The sequence below is a fragment of the Lissotriton vulgaris genome, chromosome 7 (genome assembly GCF_964263255.1).
Source record: "Lissotriton vulgaris chromosome 7, aLisVul1.2, whole genome shotgun sequence".
NCBI lineage: Eukaryota > Metazoa > Chordata > Amphibia > Caudata > Salamandridae > Lissotriton > Lissotriton vulgaris.
The window spans coordinates 1525125854-1525144733 of NC_141695.1; positions in this window are offsets into that span (position 1 = coordinate 1525125854).

The following is an 18880-nucleotide window of genomic DNA, read 5'->3' on the forward strand; positions in this document are numbered from 1 at the left end:
GGAATAAGCTGGGCAAAGATCTGAAACTACCTTTTTAGCACTAGGCATGTTATTACGTCATGGAACATCGCGGGAAAGACAACTGAAAAATTGCATTTTATTCTGGAACACCCACCGTCTATAATATTACTTCAAGAAACATGGTCAACATCAACTTTTAGGCAAAAAGATTACGTGGTGTTTGCAAAAGCAGCAGAGGCTTCCAGAAGAGGCCACGCAAAAGGAGGCCTAGCAATCCTATTGAGAGAGGAGATCGACTGGGACCCGGAGGAAATGAACCTATCACTCCCAAATGTTCAATGCATCAGCATTAAGTGTCGGAAAGAAAGATTGGAGTCTTCATCTGAACTCTTACTTTTTAACATATATTTTCCTCCAGGAACCTCAAAAGATCACATCCTGATTAAAGCATTCAAGGAAATCGAATCAATATTAGAAGTAAGGGGATTCCCTATGATGATAATGGCTGGGGACTTCAACGGGAAGATCTCAAATTCATTAATATATAGCAGGGGGAAATCTCCACACGAAGAAGCCTGCCAAATTCCAACTCCTGTTTTTCCTGATGAATTAAAAGCAGAGAAAAGGGGGAAAATGTTGCTGTCATCCATTGAAGCAATTAATAGTGTAATAATTAGCGGGAGAAAAGAGAGCGATATTCTAGCGGCATTTACCAGATTGGCCCCGACTAAGTCTTCTATCATAGACTATTTCATCTGCAGCCTCAACTTATTTTCAAAGGTTAAATTGCTTTCCACTAGACATTCACATGAAAGCGATCATGCATTACTTACTGTAGAATTTCAAATTCATACCCTGCACCCCATTCCGTGGTCACTCCATTCCTATGAAGGCCAGGCGGTCTCTAATCAGAAAACAGGACGGATCCATTGGAATTCTAAAACTATTAGTAAAACAAATTATATGATCACACAAGAATTGCTAACACCACTAAGCAAGATCGGTAATCAAATAATCAGATTCGAGGTGACCTTGCAGGCGGTAGTCGCCTCTCTCCAAGGTAGTAGTTCTAGACGCGAATGTACTAAAACACGCCAGATAGGAAAAACTCTGGAGAACAATTTTTCTCGACAATTAAATAAATTGACTAGAATGCAATTTAGTTCTTTCAGCGTCTATAGACAAGGAGAAATATGGAAACTGAAAAAACAACTCCAACGGAAAAAGGCGAGAGAAAGACAAGCTCTGAGAGACTATCTGGGTAGACATCCAACAAGCAGTAAAGCACAATAATAATAAAGCATTCTGGAAAATAATCTCTGCGCAGATGGGGATTCGGAAAACGGTTGAAGCATCCTGTATCATCATCAGATTGGGAAAAGTATATGTTAAGGCTGTATAAATCCAACCATCAAGATCTTTTATCCCCCGGACTGGACCAGGCATTAATGAAACTCCCCAAACAAAAGTCAATAGAAATCTCAGCTGCTCAGATCTCTACTCTGATTTCTTCTGCAAGGTCTACATCTGCAATGGGCCCAGATAAGATTCCTATCAAAGTTTTACAAAAAAACTCTGATGACTGGGGAACATTTTTAGCCCCTCTTTTTCAATAATGCCTGGAAAATGGTGAAATTCCTGAATCTTGGCGAGGGAGTGTGGTCGTACCCCTTTTAAAAAAAGGCGTTAGAACAAACCCTGCAAACTATAGGCAAATAGTTCTCCTAGACGCTTCCGGCAAGATCTTTGCTGCTTGTATTCTGGAACATTTAAAAGACTGGGCTTTTTCCAAGAAAATAATTCCTATGTATCAGGCTGGGTTTCGCTCAAAGCACTCTACTTTGGACAATATAGCAGTATTCCAAACTGTGCTAGATAACTTTGTGAAGTCAAATGGCCAAATTTTATATAGTGCTTTTATCGACTTTTCAACTGCGTTCGATAGTGTAGACCGTCCGACACTATGGAGAAAATTAGCTAAATTAGGGATACCCAAAGATCTCCTGACAATAATAATCGCCCTACATACATCTACATGGTGCAGAGTTCAAATGGGGGGCGAAAAAGGCCTAACTAAACCTATCCCTTCGCAGAATGGGCTAAAACAAGGATGCTTACTAGCTCCTTTATTATTTTCTATTTATATCAGCGATCTCCCAAGGCGTCTCTCTCAAAGAAATAATTTTCCTCCAAAATTAGCTCAAGTAGATATACTGTGTCTAATGTACGCAGACGATATCGTAATTCTTGACCAGACTCCGATAGGTCTACAAAGATCTTTGAATGAATTAAATCTCTATGCAACCGAAAACTTCCTGATGCCAAATCTCAATAAAAATAAAGTAGTCCCCTTTAGGGGCAGAAGGAAGCCTTCGCCTTATACTTGATTCCTAGGAGATAAGCCAATAGAGTCCGTAAGTGAGTACGTGTATCTGGATCGAACATTCAATTCCAATCTCCTAGATAAAGCCCACCTTAGCCACCTGTGCCGGAAAGCAGATGCCCATGTTGGGGCTCTACAGAGATTGTATCTTTCCACAGGAAACAGACACTTTAATTCTATGCTGGAAGTCTATAATATGAAAATCCCCCCGATTTTATCATATGCCATGGAATATTCTCAAATTAAAACGTGGCAATTATTACAAGTAAAAGAAGGGACCATTCTTCGAAAACTGATAAACGTAGCACAGTCGGTCCCAGTTCAAGCCCTCCGTCTTGAGCTATCAATTACGGGAACTTTTGCCAGAGTAATTTGTAATATTATTAGGTGGGCATACAATCTACTACATGCAGCCCCAGATACCTTAAGACATTTGTTAAAATTGGAGTTTCTTAGAGAGGAAGCGTCTGGGTACACCTTTAATAAGAATGTGGTAAAAGCCTTGGAGGTCTCTCAATGCACAGTTGCACTTTTACAGGAGTGGACTCTAGCACATCTGAAACTGTTTTTAAAACACTTGGCCCCTAGAATCAGTTTTGAATCTGATAAAGATCACTGTTGTCAATTGAAGCACTATAAACGGTTCGCTGAACGAATCGAATTTTAAACTTCTGCCCCTTACTTGCTTTTTCAATTAGAGCATGGAGTAAGGCGGTGTATTTTAATTTTACGTTTGGGCATACTCCCTTTAGCCACTATTTTAGCTAGCTGGGATGGTAATAATAACCCTAAAGGTATATGTGAACTTTGTAAAGGCGGGCAACAAGATTTTCTCCACGTTCTATTAATCTGTCCTAATGAGAGCATAGTTAAGGCCCGCCGAAGTTACATAATCCCAATTCAACTAAAGTATAACGCTTTCTCTGCTCTAGATTTGATTACATTATGTAACTCTCCGGTCAATGAATATGTTTGTCATAACCTGTTTACGTTTTTAAAAAGCTTTTTGAAGCTGTTTTAAACAAGAAGTATAATCCAAGATTTTATTCTATCCTAACAAATTCACTCTAATGTTGACTGAGTTGGTGGCTGAACACTACCACTTTACCATCTTGTAGTGAAGCTAAGCATTTTTATGAGTATTTGGAATTATTTTAATTTTGAATTTGTTGACCTCAGTAGAGGTCTGGATCAAATAAAGTTTTACTTCCTTACTTACTTACTTATTGTATGCAAGACGACAGGTTGCTATTCGTTGGAGGAGAAAGAGGGTACCTAGGCTCAAGAACTGGCTGTCCGATGTTACGTATGGCCACACACAACTTGGCACATTCTGGGAACTGATGCTCCCGACTTCGAGACCGCGTGACATATGGGAGCCATTCCTGAGTTGGGCGGGCGCTAAAACTGAGTCCCCTGCACCCAGTCCTGGTGTGGATACCCAGTGCTGTGTTGCCTCTATACACTAGATTAGTTTGCACTGTGTTTGTAAAATCTTCACCATGCATGACTTTGGACTGATAGGTGTGGCTGTATTATGCTATCTGTTCGCCCCCGATGTTTCATGCGTTTTTCAAAAACAAAATGGATAACACTAAAAATTGTGATATGTGTATGGACATGTTGCTACCTGACCTGCGCGTGCTGCTTGCTTAATGTATCTTTCCATATGTGTAACTCTAATGTCTTGCATTATGAATCCTTGTATATTAATGTAGCGACATGCTGGCTGGTTTCTTGGTTGGAACACCTGTTCCTATTGTTTGTACTTGAAATTTGTATAAACCTTAATAAAAACAATTTTTTAAAAAGTAAGGAATCTATAACTACAGTTTCTTTCAGATGAACAAGTTACTTACCTTCAGTAACAATGTATCTGTAAGAGACATATGTAGTTATAGATTCCTTACCGCCCCACCCATCCTTCCTGTTCTGCGAACGGACTTCTAGGGATAGGGACTCCCTTCCAGGGCCCTAGTTGTATGCACCAGTGATCAGTGTCTTGCATGGCTCTGCTCTTCTGGCGTGGAAACTCGTGTCAGAACTGACACCGCAACATCATCTGGGTGACCACGACGCCGACGAACGCAGAGTCGACCGATGCCACCTACAGAAGCGCAGGAATACTGTTACAAAAACCTTCTCTGGATGAGTCTGACGCCTGGGGGTAATTCTAAGTTAAGGAATCTATAACTATATATGTCTCTTATAGATACATTGATACTGAAGGTAAGTAACTTTTTCGTTAGGGTTCGTAGGATGTAGAGAAACTGCATTTCACCAACATGGAATCTCTATGTTTTTTAAGTTGACATATTCCTTAAATTCTGGACCACAGGATGCAGATGAGTCTCAGCGCACCTGCCTTGCCTTCAACCCTAGTACAAGATCAATTCTTGGACGTCTGATCAATGTTTATCCACAGTTCAAGCATGGAAAGTCAACTGGTCTGAGTTTGATTCCATCACCTATTAATTGTGCTGACCATTTGGAAACCGATGTCACAGTGCTACACACAAAAAGAACAATGTGAAAGATGCAAGCTAAAAAGAATACAGTGCAGTATTAAGTTAGAATCAATGAAAGTGTAAAAGCCCTAATTACCCATGGATACATTACAATATCTAGATGGTAAGGTGTTTGAAAACGAGGCAGTATATGTGAGGCCTGCGCAAATAACAGGCCTACATTTGTCCTTCACTGGGAACCAAACACCCCATTGTAGGGCTTTACTCTCAGAGGGTATTGTTGCCTGAGCAGTCTAAGGCTTACTCAAGGGAGGTGGTGTGGGCTAGTAATCGCCATTTACAGGCACGCAGAAATAACACTCAATAACTGATTGTCCAGTCTGTACCTTGCTTTATAAAAGGAAGAGTACATTTATTAAACAAACACACTACTCAATACCATGCAACAATTTACAAATATACATAAGCTGTTGGAATTACTTCATAACATTGCATAACATTCCCACCCCTCCCCCGGGGGGGGGGTGGGGCCTAGTACCAGCACTCCCATGTCCGCACATCATCTTGCCCCCTAATGCAGTAGGTTGACCATAACTTGGAGTGAGGGCCCTGCCCACTAGCACCATACCAGTGGCTACCCAGCCCATTATCTCAAAAGCATTTATAAAGGGAATACCGGCCCTAGTGACACATAACCCTGACTGAGCATCTCATACTGACCATAAAGTATACACCCCTGAATCAAAGTGGCTAACATCTGGGTTGTTCATTGCGTGATGTGGTAGAAAGAATACATATCTAAGCATCCCTTTAGAATGAGAGGTACATATAATTTCTGATAACCGGTATAATGCATTGCAATTAAAGCCCCCAGGGAGCTCGGGAGAACATGGCGGCAGCATGCTGAGCTGCCGCTGCACCTGAAGGCTCCACCCGCTCCCCCACGCCATGTGAAGTGGTGCATGAAGTGCTGAGGACTCAACGGGGTTAAAGCGAAGCAAGGGCTCCCTACCTTTTCCTGGACCTTTCTCTGGGTTTTGTTTCATCAAGGCCGCTCCGCTTGCCTGGACAGCGGCGGTGGCGCAATTGACTCGTCCTGGGTTTTGGCTCCTGATTGCGCCAGCGGCCAGTTTTCAGCGCGTGGTGTTTTTCTCCTTTTCCCCTGGGCCTCCGCATTGTTGGGGTGTCTGTGTGGAGGCATTTGTCTTGTTTTTAGAGTGGATGTCAGGGTTTTTTGTTCAGACTCCGGTCCGGGCTCCATTTCGGACTGTGCTGGTAGCCAGCCCTTGGCGGATGTGTGTCAACGGCGGTGCAGGCTGCTGTTCTGGCACAGCTTCTGCTTCCTTCGCTCCTTCCGCCTCTCCCGGCCTGATGCGTTGGGGGACGGCGGCGCTGGAGCTAAGAAGGAGCCTGAGAGTCACGGCCCGCAGACTCCTCCGGGGTAGCACCAGGGGAGTAGCGGTCAACCTGGTGCAAATAGTGGAAAGCGAGCATTTGGAGGGGAGCGATAGGACGGCTACGAAGGGAGAGCTTGTGAAGCAGAGTTGGCTGACACATTTTTTCAAATGCACTCGGAGGCTTAACCTCAGGTCTGTGGAGGTCTGGGGGTCGATGGGGTGTCCCATATTCAAGTAGGATGTATTTCAGTTGATATGGACTCCCCCATCTTGGTTCCTGCTTCTGCTTTCAGTTCTGCCTTCCCCCTGGGTAACAGCAAGGGTTCCAGGTAGGACATAAGGTGTAGGGGAGGAGGCGGGTTCGCAAGGGCTAAGTCTGCCAGGAAAGTTATCGAGCAGTTGCAGCTGAGCGGCTTCGAGGGCAGTTTAGTCACTAGCGCAGTAATTACTGGCGACATCTTGAATAGCAGTACTGGTGAAGATCACGGCAATAGCAGCAATAGCAGTAATAGTAGCGCTAAGAGGAAGTTAAAGTCCGGAAAGGACAGGAAGACTGATAAGAAGGTAGAGGTACTTTTCTTATCTGGGGAAGTAAAAAAAAAATAGTTCCAAAGTAACCAAGGTTAAGGTTCTTTTCCCAGACACTAAGCCCAAGATTACTCCTTCCCTAAGGCCGTACTTCAAGGTCCTGCAGGAAAGGTTTGTGTCTTGCGAGACAGGGAGAGGCTGGAAGGTTGGGGAGAAAGGCCATAATAGAGCTAGAACCCGGATTGGACGGATCTGCTAATCCTGCCCTAAAATTAGTGATGTCTGAGCCGGGAGGTCACACGCTTGTCAAGGATTCTGTCCCAACTGATATGATAAGCTCTGTGTTGGCAGAGAGAGACAACAGGATGGAGGTAGTCAAAGAAGGGAAAGAGGTTGTGGACCAGACACCCCATGTTGTCTCTCCAGAAAACCTTCAGGGTCTATTTAAGGGCAAAAGTCCGGTCTCTTGTGGAAGGATGCTGGGATGGAGGAGCAATAGCTCCAAATTTAGAGACTCTAGCTACAGAGGCACATTCGATTTCTTCCCTGGAGCACCTTATGGCCTCATTATCGGTACATATAAAAAAAGGATTTTGAGGTTTCAGCCGCAAATCAAGGAGAGATGAGGAGCTTTTGCAAATCATTGGTTAAAAAAGAAGACCTCCTAAATACGAGGACGGAAACACTAGAATCGAACGAGGGGGCATTAACGGAGCAGCTTGACGTTATGAAAGTCGATCTTGTCGCCCTGAAAAAAGAAGAGGGAGCCCTACGGGACAAGTTGGAAAAATTAGAAAATAATTCCCGTAGGAATAATTTGCGAATATTGAATGTTCCAGAGGGGAGCGAGGGCGACAATCTTAAGCCCTCATGATCAAGCTTTTAAAAGAATCACTCGATCTAGAGATCTCAGATGAGGAACTGGACCGGAACATTTAGAGAATCCATCGGGACCCCTTCTGAAGAAATCCGAATCATGCTAAGCTGAGGAAAATCCTTATTAATTTTCACACCTACTAAGTGAAAGAGAAGATCCTTAATCTATCCCTCAAATATAAATCTCTGAAGGGTAAGGATTTCCCCTTCCAGATCAAATCAGATTTGGCCAGAGTCACGTTAGATAGGCAGTGGGAATTGGGCAGGAAGTTGGAGGATTTAAAAAAGGTGAGGGGGCGTGGCCAAGATGGCGACGGAGTGAGACGCACATTGCTGTCCCTCCGGCGCCGACCTCTGCACAGCTTCGATTAGCACCCCCGGAACCGTACCTTGCCGACGGTTCCGCTTGCGGAGTGGAGCCGGAGCACGGGGGCAGGCTCCTGGCGGCCGCGGACGCACCTCGGAGCCGTCTGGAGGGCGAGACCCGCTGCGGAGCCGAAGACGAGGGAAGGCCTGGCTGACCCCGGACTTGCGTTGCCGAGCCCGCCGGACCGGAAGTGCAGGTCGGCGGCAGACATCCGGGACGGAGGCCGGGTCCGCTGGCCAGCGCGGAACCCAGAGGAGACGGCGACTCTGCTGGGGGGCGGCCTCTCCCCCCGTCCCCCCCCCCCTGGAGAGCGGTGCAGTGCGGGGCCCCGCAGTGCTGGAGCGTGCCACAGCGGACCGCGACTCGGCGGAGCGGAGGGATCTCCGGGCAGGCGGAGGTGAGCGGCCTGGAGGGGGTCGGGAGGAGCACACACCCCCGGCCTGGTGAGCGGTGGGGGCCCCTGCAGCGCGCGGCGGACGCTGCGCAGGGACGGAGCTCCGATCTGGCTGGGCAGTCCGCCTGGGAAGTGCCGGTGGGGGCAGCCGTCCTTGAGGGACATATTGCAGATTGCGGCCGCGAGAGGCCTTACCACAGGAGCACCAAGGACAGGCAGGACCTGCTACCGAGGGGGTACCGCCGCGACCTCCCTGCAGCTGCGGAGTGGGGGTCGGGAACGGAAGCCACCATTGCAGCCTGGGCTTAACCGGGGGCTACGCACGTGGCGCCGACAAGAGTGAGGCCCAGTGGAGGCATAGCTTCAAGTGGATTTCCTCTACGGGCTGGGCCCCCTGCACACACGTGGCGCCAACAACAGTGAGGCCCGGAGGAGGCATAGCCTCAAGTGGATCCCCTTCACGTGCTGGGCCCCTACGCTCCGATGAGCAGAAACTGGGGAGGCAATACGGTGGGGCTCGGGTGTGACGGCTGAGAGTCCCACACGGCGGCTGGCACGGCTCCGGATCATTTGGCGGGCTGAGCCTGGCGTTGGGGTCCTCATACACCTCGGGGAGACTACGCACGTCCGCTACCAGGGGAGCTTCACAGAGCCTTGGGGTCCCAGGATGGCGGGCAACCCGCGGAAAGGGAAGAATGGCAAGGACGGCCCGAGCAAGGGTTCTCAGCACCCGCCGTCCCCGGGAGCGAGCTCTTCGTCCGCGACGAAGGACGACGAGGCACCGGCTACCAAAGCCTTTATGACAGAGCTTTTTGCATCCATAAAGGCGGACATCTCCGACCTACGAGATCAACTCGCATCAGACCTTAGGGAGGTGAGACGGGATCTGGACGGTGTCGGCGAGAGGGTGGCCACCCTAGAGGACCATGACCTTAATGTGGCGAATGACGTACACCAGTTGCAGCAGGATGTGCTCCGCCTCACGGAACAAAATCTGGATTTGCAGGCGCATGCGGAGGACCTGGAGAACCGCTCCAGGCGGAACAACATCCGCATCAGGTCAGTGCCATGGGACGGGGAGTCTGGCGACCTGAGGGGCTATGTCCTAGCGCTGTTTCAGCAGATTTTGGGCGACGACGAAGTTGGCGACATCAAGATGGACAGGGCTCATAGGGTTGGGCTTCCCAGGCGTGGGGGGGGCCCTCCGCCAGATATACTAGTCTGCGTCCATGACTTCCAACTGAAGGAGCGCATTTTGAAAAAGGCACGGGAGGCTCCATCACTCCAGTTTCGTGGCCACCACCCTCAGCTATACCAGGACTTGGCTGCTACCACTCTGCGGAAGCGACGTGAGTTCCGGCCTGTGACTGCATTCTTGAGGGAACGCAACATCGCCTATTCCTGGGGACACCCATTCCGCATCATATTCAGATGGCAAAACAGGCTTGAGCAGATCAGGTCCCTCCAGGTTGCAAAGGATCTCTTGGGCATCGACGAGCCGGAATCTTCGCAGGGCACTGGGAGCCCTTCTACGAGGGGACGGCGGAGGTCCCCCTCGTGGCACAGGGTGGGGGGGGAGGCGGGGAGAAGGGTGCCTGACAGGACCACCAGCCTACAAGAAAGGGTTGACGCGGTGGCCTCGGTTGCCTCTGCCACGCTGTCGGCCTCCCAGCTTGGTTCCGGGGCGGCGTGATTGGAGGAGGGTGTCTTGACGGACGCCGGAGGGACACGACCAAGCAGGTACCGTGGGTTCATTTGTACTTTGTGGGAAGACACCCCGGTATGTGGTCTTGGGGAGGCACCGGCTGGTGTCTCTCCTCCGGCTCCTGGAGGACTTGTTTGGAACTTCTGAACTGTTGCGGGAGGTTTGGTCCTTCATCCTTGTGTGGTTTGGTTTGTATATTACTGTGTTGGGGGGGTTTCGGGGAGGGGAGGGCCTTGGGGGGCTGGTTTTGGGAGTTGCGGGGGTTGGGGGTGCCGGAGGTGGTGACGCGGATGAGTTGGGGAGAGTGATGTATGACTGTGTGAAGGAAGGGGTGGTATCCCTGTGGTGGGGGTGGCGTGTGACGGTCTTGCAGTTGATTCAAATTTGGGCTTGCGGGGCAGGGGGGGGGGTGTGGGGACCCATCTCTGTGTTGCTTGTGGCCGTGGGACCTTCCAACGAGGGAGGGGGGTGTAATGAGGTGTCCGTAGCTGGTTCCTGTTTCATGCTTTATTATGCCTGTTAGCATAGGGACTTGGAATGTTAAGGGGCTGAATTCTCCACAAAAGCGGCAGAAGGTGTGGAAATACATAACTGACCACCAATTGGATGTTGTGGGGCTCCAAGAGACTCACCTAGCGCGCAAGGATGAGCTGCGCCTTAAGCATAAGGCTTATCCCCTAATATACAGATCCTCTGCATCCACGAAGCATCGAGGGGTGGCTCTCCTCTTCCGCGCTGCGCTGCACTTTCAACCTGTAGAGATGCGCACCGATAGGGATGGCCGCTGGCTGATGGTGAAGGGGCTTGTTCAAGGGAGGTTGTGTACTTTTGTTGTGGCGTATCTCCCCAATGCCGGTCAAAATAAGTTCCTGCAGGGACTGCTGCAGAGGGTGGGTGATTTTGTTGAGGGGCACCTGTTTCTCATGGGCGACTTTAATGTGGTATGGGATGGGGTGATGGACTGCTCCGGCGCCCACAGGGCGGATACTGGTGTGTTCTCTACCGTGTCACAACAGAAGGTGGGGGAGATGGGGCTGGTTGATGGGTGGCGTTTCTTCCATCCTACCTCACGGGACTACACATTTTTCTCTCATGTACACCACTCCTACTCACGACTGGACTATATCTTTCTCAGCCAGGCTCTTAGAGGAGATGTCCTTGACTCTGCCATTCTGCCTCTTTCAGTTTCTGACCACAGTTTGCTGGTGCTTACTTTGCGTTGGTCCTCGACCAGCGGCGGGCAACGAAAATGGTACTTCCCAGCATCGGTGGTCCGGGACGATACCTCTAATAGAGCGTTACGGAAAGCTATAAGGGAGTTCTTTGAACTCAACCCGGCGTCGGATACCTCAGTCCCCAATACCTGGGACGCCTTTAAGGCGTCCATCAGAGGCACATGCTTGGGCCTCAATGCGCAACTCAACCGGTTGCGACGCAAGGAAAGGGAAGATCTGGAGGCTGAGCTGACCTCCCTCGAGCAGGCGCATAAACTCAACCCCTCAAGGGTGACCCTTCGACCACTGACGGCGATACGGGGGAAATTGAGAGCACATTATACTAACAGGGCTGAATTCACCCTGTTGCGGTTGGGTCGCCAATCCTACGCTTGTGGGAACAAGGTGGGCAGACACCTGGCCCGCCAACTGCGCGATAAAAGGGAGCGTGAATATATCGGCGGGATCCGCGATGCGACGGGGGAGTTGCAACACCGGGATGAAACGAAGGCGGCCATTTTCGGCCGCTTTTACTCGGACCTCTACGCGGGGGACGGGTTAGATGCGGTAGCCCAAAGGGAGTATTTAGAGCGATTGCCCCTTACACAGATATCGAAGGAATGGAATGAGCTGTTAGGAGCCCCAATTACCAGGGAGGAAGTACTCGATGCCATCAGGAACTTGAAGCTTCACAAGGCTCCTGGGCCGGACGGCTATACCGCCACTTTTTATAAATCATACGCTTCCGACCTTTGTGATTTTTTGGTGAGCCTCTTTAACGACATGGCCAGGTCCGGCTCTTCTGCTGGCTCTTTGGCAGAAGCGGTGATCACAGTTCTGCCTAAACCAGGGAAGGATCCCGCCCAGTGTGCTTCCTTCCGCCCGATAGCGCTTCTTAATATAGATGCCAAACTTTACTCGGCGATTCTGGCGCGTAGATTACAGGACCTAATGCCGGCGATCATACACCCGGATCAATCCGGGTTCATCAAAGGGCGCCAGACCCACGACAATACGCGAAGGGTGGTGCATCTCATCGAAAAAGCAGACAGACTTCATATTCCCGCGGTCCTTGTGGGGCTAGACGCCGAGAAGGCCTTCGACAGAGTAGACTGGGGTTTCTTGTTCAATACGATGACGGCCTTCGGCTTCTCGGCGACATTCATTAAAATGGTGAGGGCTAATTTTTGCTGCCCCCGATCACGGGTCGCGGTGAATGGCCATTTATCGGAGTTCTTTCCGCACTCGCGCGGCACTAGACAGGGGTGCCCTCTGTCCCCCCTCCTGTTCGCGTTGAGCATCGAGCCCTTAGCGGTGGCGGTGCGTGAACACGAGGGGATCCGAGGTCTGCCATTCACAGGGGAGCAACATAAGATCTCGCTCTTCGCGGACGATATTTTGTTCTCTATAGCAGACCCGGAGCGCTCACTGCCATGTGTTAGGGAGGTCCTCTTGAAATATGAGGAGGTGGCCGGCTTCAAGGTCAACTACAGCAAGTCGTATATCCTGAACCTTACTCTCTCGCAGACCGAGGTGGCACGTGTGCGATCATTGACACCGCTGGCTTGGGCCGCCGGATCGATTGTCTACTTGGGGGTCCATTTGACTCCGACAGTGGGCGGACTGTTCTCTGCTAACTTCCCACCCTTGCTGGCGAAATCCCGGGCGGAATTGGATAGGTGGAAACCTAAATTTTTGTCCTGGCTTGGCAGAATCCATGCCATAAAGATGGTTCTCCTCCCCAAATACCTGTATCTGTTCCAAGCACTGCCTATCCCCTTGGACGGCGGCTTTTTCCGGCGGCTCAAAACTCAGATACTGCGTTTCGTGTGGCAGGGGGGTCAGGCGCGCTTCTCCTTTACGGTCTTGCGTCGGCCGAGGTCCGAGGGTGGAGTTGGCCTTCCCGACTTGCAGCTTTACTACAAAGCGGCTCAGCTCAGGGTGTTAGTGGAGTGGTCGCAGCAAACATCCGAAAAGCATTGGCTGCATATGGACCGGAGCGTGGCAGGCAGGTCGATCTGGGACCTGGCCTGGAAACCAAAAAAGGACCGCCCCATCAACGCGTATATTAGTACTCCTACGAGTACGACATTGAAGGTTTGGGACACGCTCGCCGCGGACGACCGCTGGACCACATTCCCCTCGCCCTTCACGCCCTTGCACTTCAACCCGGCCTTTCCGCCGGCGCTGCGGGAGGGGCCATTTGACGGGTGGCGGGAGGGGGGCTGCAGGGCCTTGACCCATCTGTTTCATGGCCTGGACACTCTCACCTTTGCTAACTGTATGAGGGACTATGGAGTCCCCCGCTCCGAGCAATTTCGGCATGTTCAACTACTCCACTGGGCCACGTCGCCTGGGGTGTTGGAGGCGGCTACGAGACCGCCGACGCCTTTCGAGGCCTTCATACTACGGACATCTGCCATGAAGGGGGCCATCTCCTTCCTGTATCAGCTTCTGCTCAAATCGACATTAGCGCCTCGCCCTCGCTATATGGGGCAATGGGAGGAGATGTTGGGGAGGGAGGTGTCGGACGCGGAGTGGTCGGCGCTTTGGCGGGACTTGACGACCTTTAACCATTCGCTGCATCTGAGGGAGGCTCATCTCAAGACGGTCATGCAATGGTATATGTGCCCGACCAGGCTACACCGCATTTATCCGGCCACCTCTGATAAGTGCTGGAGGGGCTGCGGGTTCCTAGGGGACTTCCGCCACATCTGGTGGGATTGCCCGGTGATTCGACCGTATTGGGAGGAGATTCTCTCGCACATCAGGGAGATCCTTACCTATCCCATTGAGGACTCCATGGCCTATGTCCTGTTGGGACTGCGGGAACCTGGACTTGAATACCAGACCAGGGCGGATAAAAAGATCTTGTGGCTCTGCCTCGGGGCAGCTAAGCTCACGTTGGCTGCTGCCTGGAAAAAGAAAGAAGCACCGGCGATCTCTTTGTGGCACGCGCGACTCTGGAGGCTGCTCAGCTTGGAAAGAGTGGCGGACATCTTCCTTGGCCAATTCAAGAACTTCCAACACCAATGGGGTCCGTTGGTTACTTTCCTCTCTAAGGGGTTACCCTCGGCTGTATGCCCTGCTTCTTTGCGGTCACTGCACCTCTTTCAAGTATAGTATGGTTGCGGTATGAATGTTGTTATGATTGGCGTCACCACCTGGGGGGGGAAGGGGAGGGGGGGGGAGCTTGACGGGTTGGTTTCCGGGCTGTGGAGGTGTTAATATTCAAGTGCATAGCCTGACAACCTAGATGTGCAAGTTCGAGGGCCGGCCTGTTACTATACTGTCTATCTGCATTGCACTGGTCCAACTGTCAGGCCCTCCGGGACTTTTTGCACTACCGCTTTCGCACCATGGTTCTTCGTCCTCGGATTAGATCTGCTTATGTTGTCTTGGGACACTATTGATGTGTGATTTTGATTTGGCCCTGTATGGGGTACTGTGCTGCGCCTCCGCAGCCCCATGTTTGTTTTTCTCTGTAATTCAAAATAAAAATTTTACAAAAAAAAAAAAAAGGTGAGGGCGGTGGCCCAACTCAAATTTCCTGCCTCTTTGAAGATCATGTTTAAAAATAAAATGTACAACGTGACATCGGTACAGGAGGCTGAAGATTTGCTTTTAAATCTACAGTCGGTTTAGGTATACCTTATCTTCTAGCCTCATTTCCTAGTTCCTCCTTTTGTTCCACCTGCCACACGGATAGATTATTTTTCTAAATATAGTGCCGAAAATGTTTATATATGTACTCTTCTATGCAGAAAGCCTAGGGGGGAATAGATAAGGTTTTTACGATAGGGAAGAGGGAAAAAGGAGAGGGACAAGGAGAGGGACAAAAGATATTAGGAAGGGTACAGATAAGGTTTCTCTTACTTGTTCTTTTTCCTCCCCTTGCTCTTAACATTTTAGACTCATCTATCGCTCTGTAATAGGCTGGCTTAGATATAGTCAGGTTGGGTTTTTTTTTCTTCAGCACTTCTGGGTGTGTTTTCTTTGGGGAGGATGCGGGTGGGAAACTTCAGGATGCAAATATCTGGACTTCATTTGTCCAGATGATCGGGGGCAGGGTTCTCCATGAATGGGGGGAGGATAAGTATGAGAGCAGGGGGTGGGGGAGAAAATATTTTTTAAATCCTCATTTTCGCCACTTTTGGTATGTCTGTTTTTAGAGCTAAGCTTAAGGGCGTAGGCAAAGGGAAGACCTGTGCACAGGCATTGATGGTGTTGAAAGCTGATACCCTATATTCCGATAGAGTTGGGAATTGGGAGCAGCCATGAGTTATTTTCAGATTTTTTCCTGGAATGTCAATGGCCTGTGCACTAGACCAAGGAGAGACAAGATCTTGCATTACTTGGGGACTCTTCTGCGCAGGTCATTGTCCTCCAGGAAACACACCTATTTGAAGATGAAATGATCTCTTTGTTAAGGTCTCAAAGTTGGGTGGGCTCTCATGTCATCACAAACCAGTCAGCAAATATCAGAGGGGTATCAATTATCTTTAAGAAATCAGCTAGGGCCCATATTTGTTCTAATTTAAAAGATCCAAATGGTAGATGGGTCATTGTTAAAGCTTCAATAAGGGATACCCCGTTAACTTTAATTGGATATTAGTGTCCCAACCACGATGACCCTACAAGCTTGAAGTCTCTTTTTTCACACTTACTGGACTTCCCAGAACCAATGATCCTGGCAGGGGATTTCAATATTGTTTTGAACCCTGCATTGGAATAAACACCAACTAGTAGGGCTGTGGTCTTTTCCAGATCTCTGGAGTATCTGCTCGGGGCCATGAGACAGTTTACTCTTTCGGACATTTTGAGGGACAGAGCAGGGGAGCAGCTAGGGGTGTTGTATCGAAACTTTAAATACAGGCATCAGTGAAGAATTGACTTTGTTTTGGTCAGCTATTCATTAAGGAGCCTGGTTAAGAACATAGCATATTTGGCACCCCATCTCTCGGATCATTATGGGGTCCTTCTGATTCTGAAGTGCCAAGTACCCAGTCCACGTAGGACTTGGTCCTTTAACCGAGCCATACTCTTGGAGGAGGAAGAAACCCTCTTTCTCTCACGAGAAGCGGAATGGTTTCTGGAGGTGAATGTAGGAACAGCCACAATAAACTCAGTTTGGGACTCTTTGAAAGCTTTCTTACGTGGTCAAATTACTAACAGGTCCTGTTATAAGAACAAACAATAGAAGAAAGAGATCACAGATATTGAAGCCAGGTTGAAGGACGCAGATGTAGACCTCTCAGTTCCAGTATCCCCTGAAATCTTGCAGGAAAAGCAGGATAAGGTTACTGGACTAAAAGCCCAGCTCGAAAATATTCTGAACACTAGGCTCATTCAAAGGTGGAAAGCCAGTAAGACCTCCCATTTCGAATATGGAGAAGGAGCGGGCAAACTCCTTGCGTGGAAGAGTAAATCAGACTGAGCAAGGAGCTATATTAAGGAGATCAGAAATGAGAGGAGTACTCTAGTCCTGAAGAGGAAATCCAGGACGCCTTTCAGGCCTTTTTTCAATTCCATTTATCAGGAGGATGGCAATGTGGATAGCCAGAGTGCCCAGAGGTGGCTGGAAGATATCTCACTTCCCTCTCTTAGCTTAGAACAACAGCTATATTTGGACAGAGATTTCTCTTGTGGGGAAGTAAGGGAGGTTATCTTCAATAGTAAGAACGGCAAGGCCGCAGGGCCAGATGGCTTACCTTCTGAGATCTACAGAGTAATAGGGGATCAGGTTATTCCTTTTATGACCAAGCTTTTTAATCAGATCCTGCAAGAAGGCCTGCTTCCACCAGACTCATGGAACAATGCCACTATAGTACTGATCCTGAAACCAGGAAAAGCGGCATTCAATTGTGGGTCTCATAGACCCATTTCGTTATTGAATGCCAATTATAAAATCTTTACCTCGATATTGGCAGCAGGACTGGGTACAGTGGCTGGGGATATCTTACATTCAGACCAGAAGGGCTTTGTGAAAGGCCGCCAGATAGCATACCTAACTTATGATCTAATTGGGGCAATAGATCTGACTTCTACATACTCCATCCCTTTGGCAGCTATGACTTTCGATACCACCAAGGCCTTTGAGAGGGTGAATTAGATATACCTGTCGGAGGTCTTGGAAAAAATCAATCTTGGTGAGAGGTTTTGTCATGCAGTACAATCTATCTATAGGAGCCCATGGGCTAGACTTCTGGTACATGGCAGTACCACGGTACCCTTTAATATATCTAGGGGTACTAGACAGGGCTGCCCACTCTCCCCTCTTCTCTTTGATTTATACACTGAGCCATTTGCTCAACGGCTTAGAGAGGACTCTAACATTCAGCCTTTCAGATATGGGGAGTGAGAGAGGAAGGTAGCCCTGTACTCCGATGATATTTTGATCTTTACTGCCGACCTAGATATGGCATTTCCAGCTGTCATCAGTCAAGCCCAGGAGTTTGGACTAGTTTTGGGGTACAAAATGAATGCTGCTAAAACTGAGGTAATGGGCTGGAACCAGCAGGTAAACCAGTATGAGCTCCAAATAAGCCCCAGAATGAGATACCTGGGGGTTAATATACTGCAAGAAATAGCCAAGATTGCTGAGTTCAATCTGACTGCGGTGGCGAGAGAGTGTGTGAAGCTAATGAAGACCTGGGCCTTGCTCCCCCTCTCTATCATCAATAATAGAAACTTGGCTAAAATGTCGATACTCCCAAAAATTACCTTCCTTTTTAACTGTTCCCTCTCCATTTGGAAAAACCACAAAATGAAAAAATCAGAGGGATATTAATTCTTTCGTCTGGGGTTATAAATTCTCGAGGTTAGCTTGGAAAAAGCTGAGACGGCGAAGTGAGAAAGGGGGTCTTGCCCTGCCTGATATTCAGCTTTATGCTTGGGCCTTCTAACTCTCCCACGCTTGTATGCTATTGAAAATGCCAGTCAATATTGGAGCAGGAGGGATGTTTTTAGCAGGATGTTTTTAGCAATGCTGCAGGGCGCACATTTACCGGTGGAGGGTTTTTTGTTTAAATTTGAGGATGTTACGTTTTTTGGAAAAAGTTAGGCATAAGGCTTTGCAGGGTCTGGGCAAAACATGGGCAGATTTGAGGAGGTCGGACACTATCGGTTACTTCTCTATTATGGCTCCCTTATGGGATTCACCCGGAGGTCCAGGGTGCCTGAGGGACAGTTTGGCGGCTCCTTTAAGGGAATCCGGCCTGGCGGTTTGGGGGGGACCTGATCACAGACGGCACTCTGATAAAATGGGAACAACTTAGTGAGAGGGTTGGGCCTGGTCTCTCTAGATTTGAATATCTCCAGTTGGCTAGTTGGGTTCATGCTCAGTTACAAACAACCCAGGGGAGCTTATAAGGGAGGGGCAACGACTAGGACCTAGATGTAGGTAATAGCAAATTACCGAATGGTAAATACCGAATTTTACCGATTCGGTATTCACTATTCGGTAATTGCTATGTAGGTAAAAAATTTGTTAAAAATACCGAATCGGTAAGAATCAGTAATTACCGATTCGGTAGTTACTGAATCGGAATTTGCCATTGATTCCTATGGGCCTTGAAGCCCATAGGA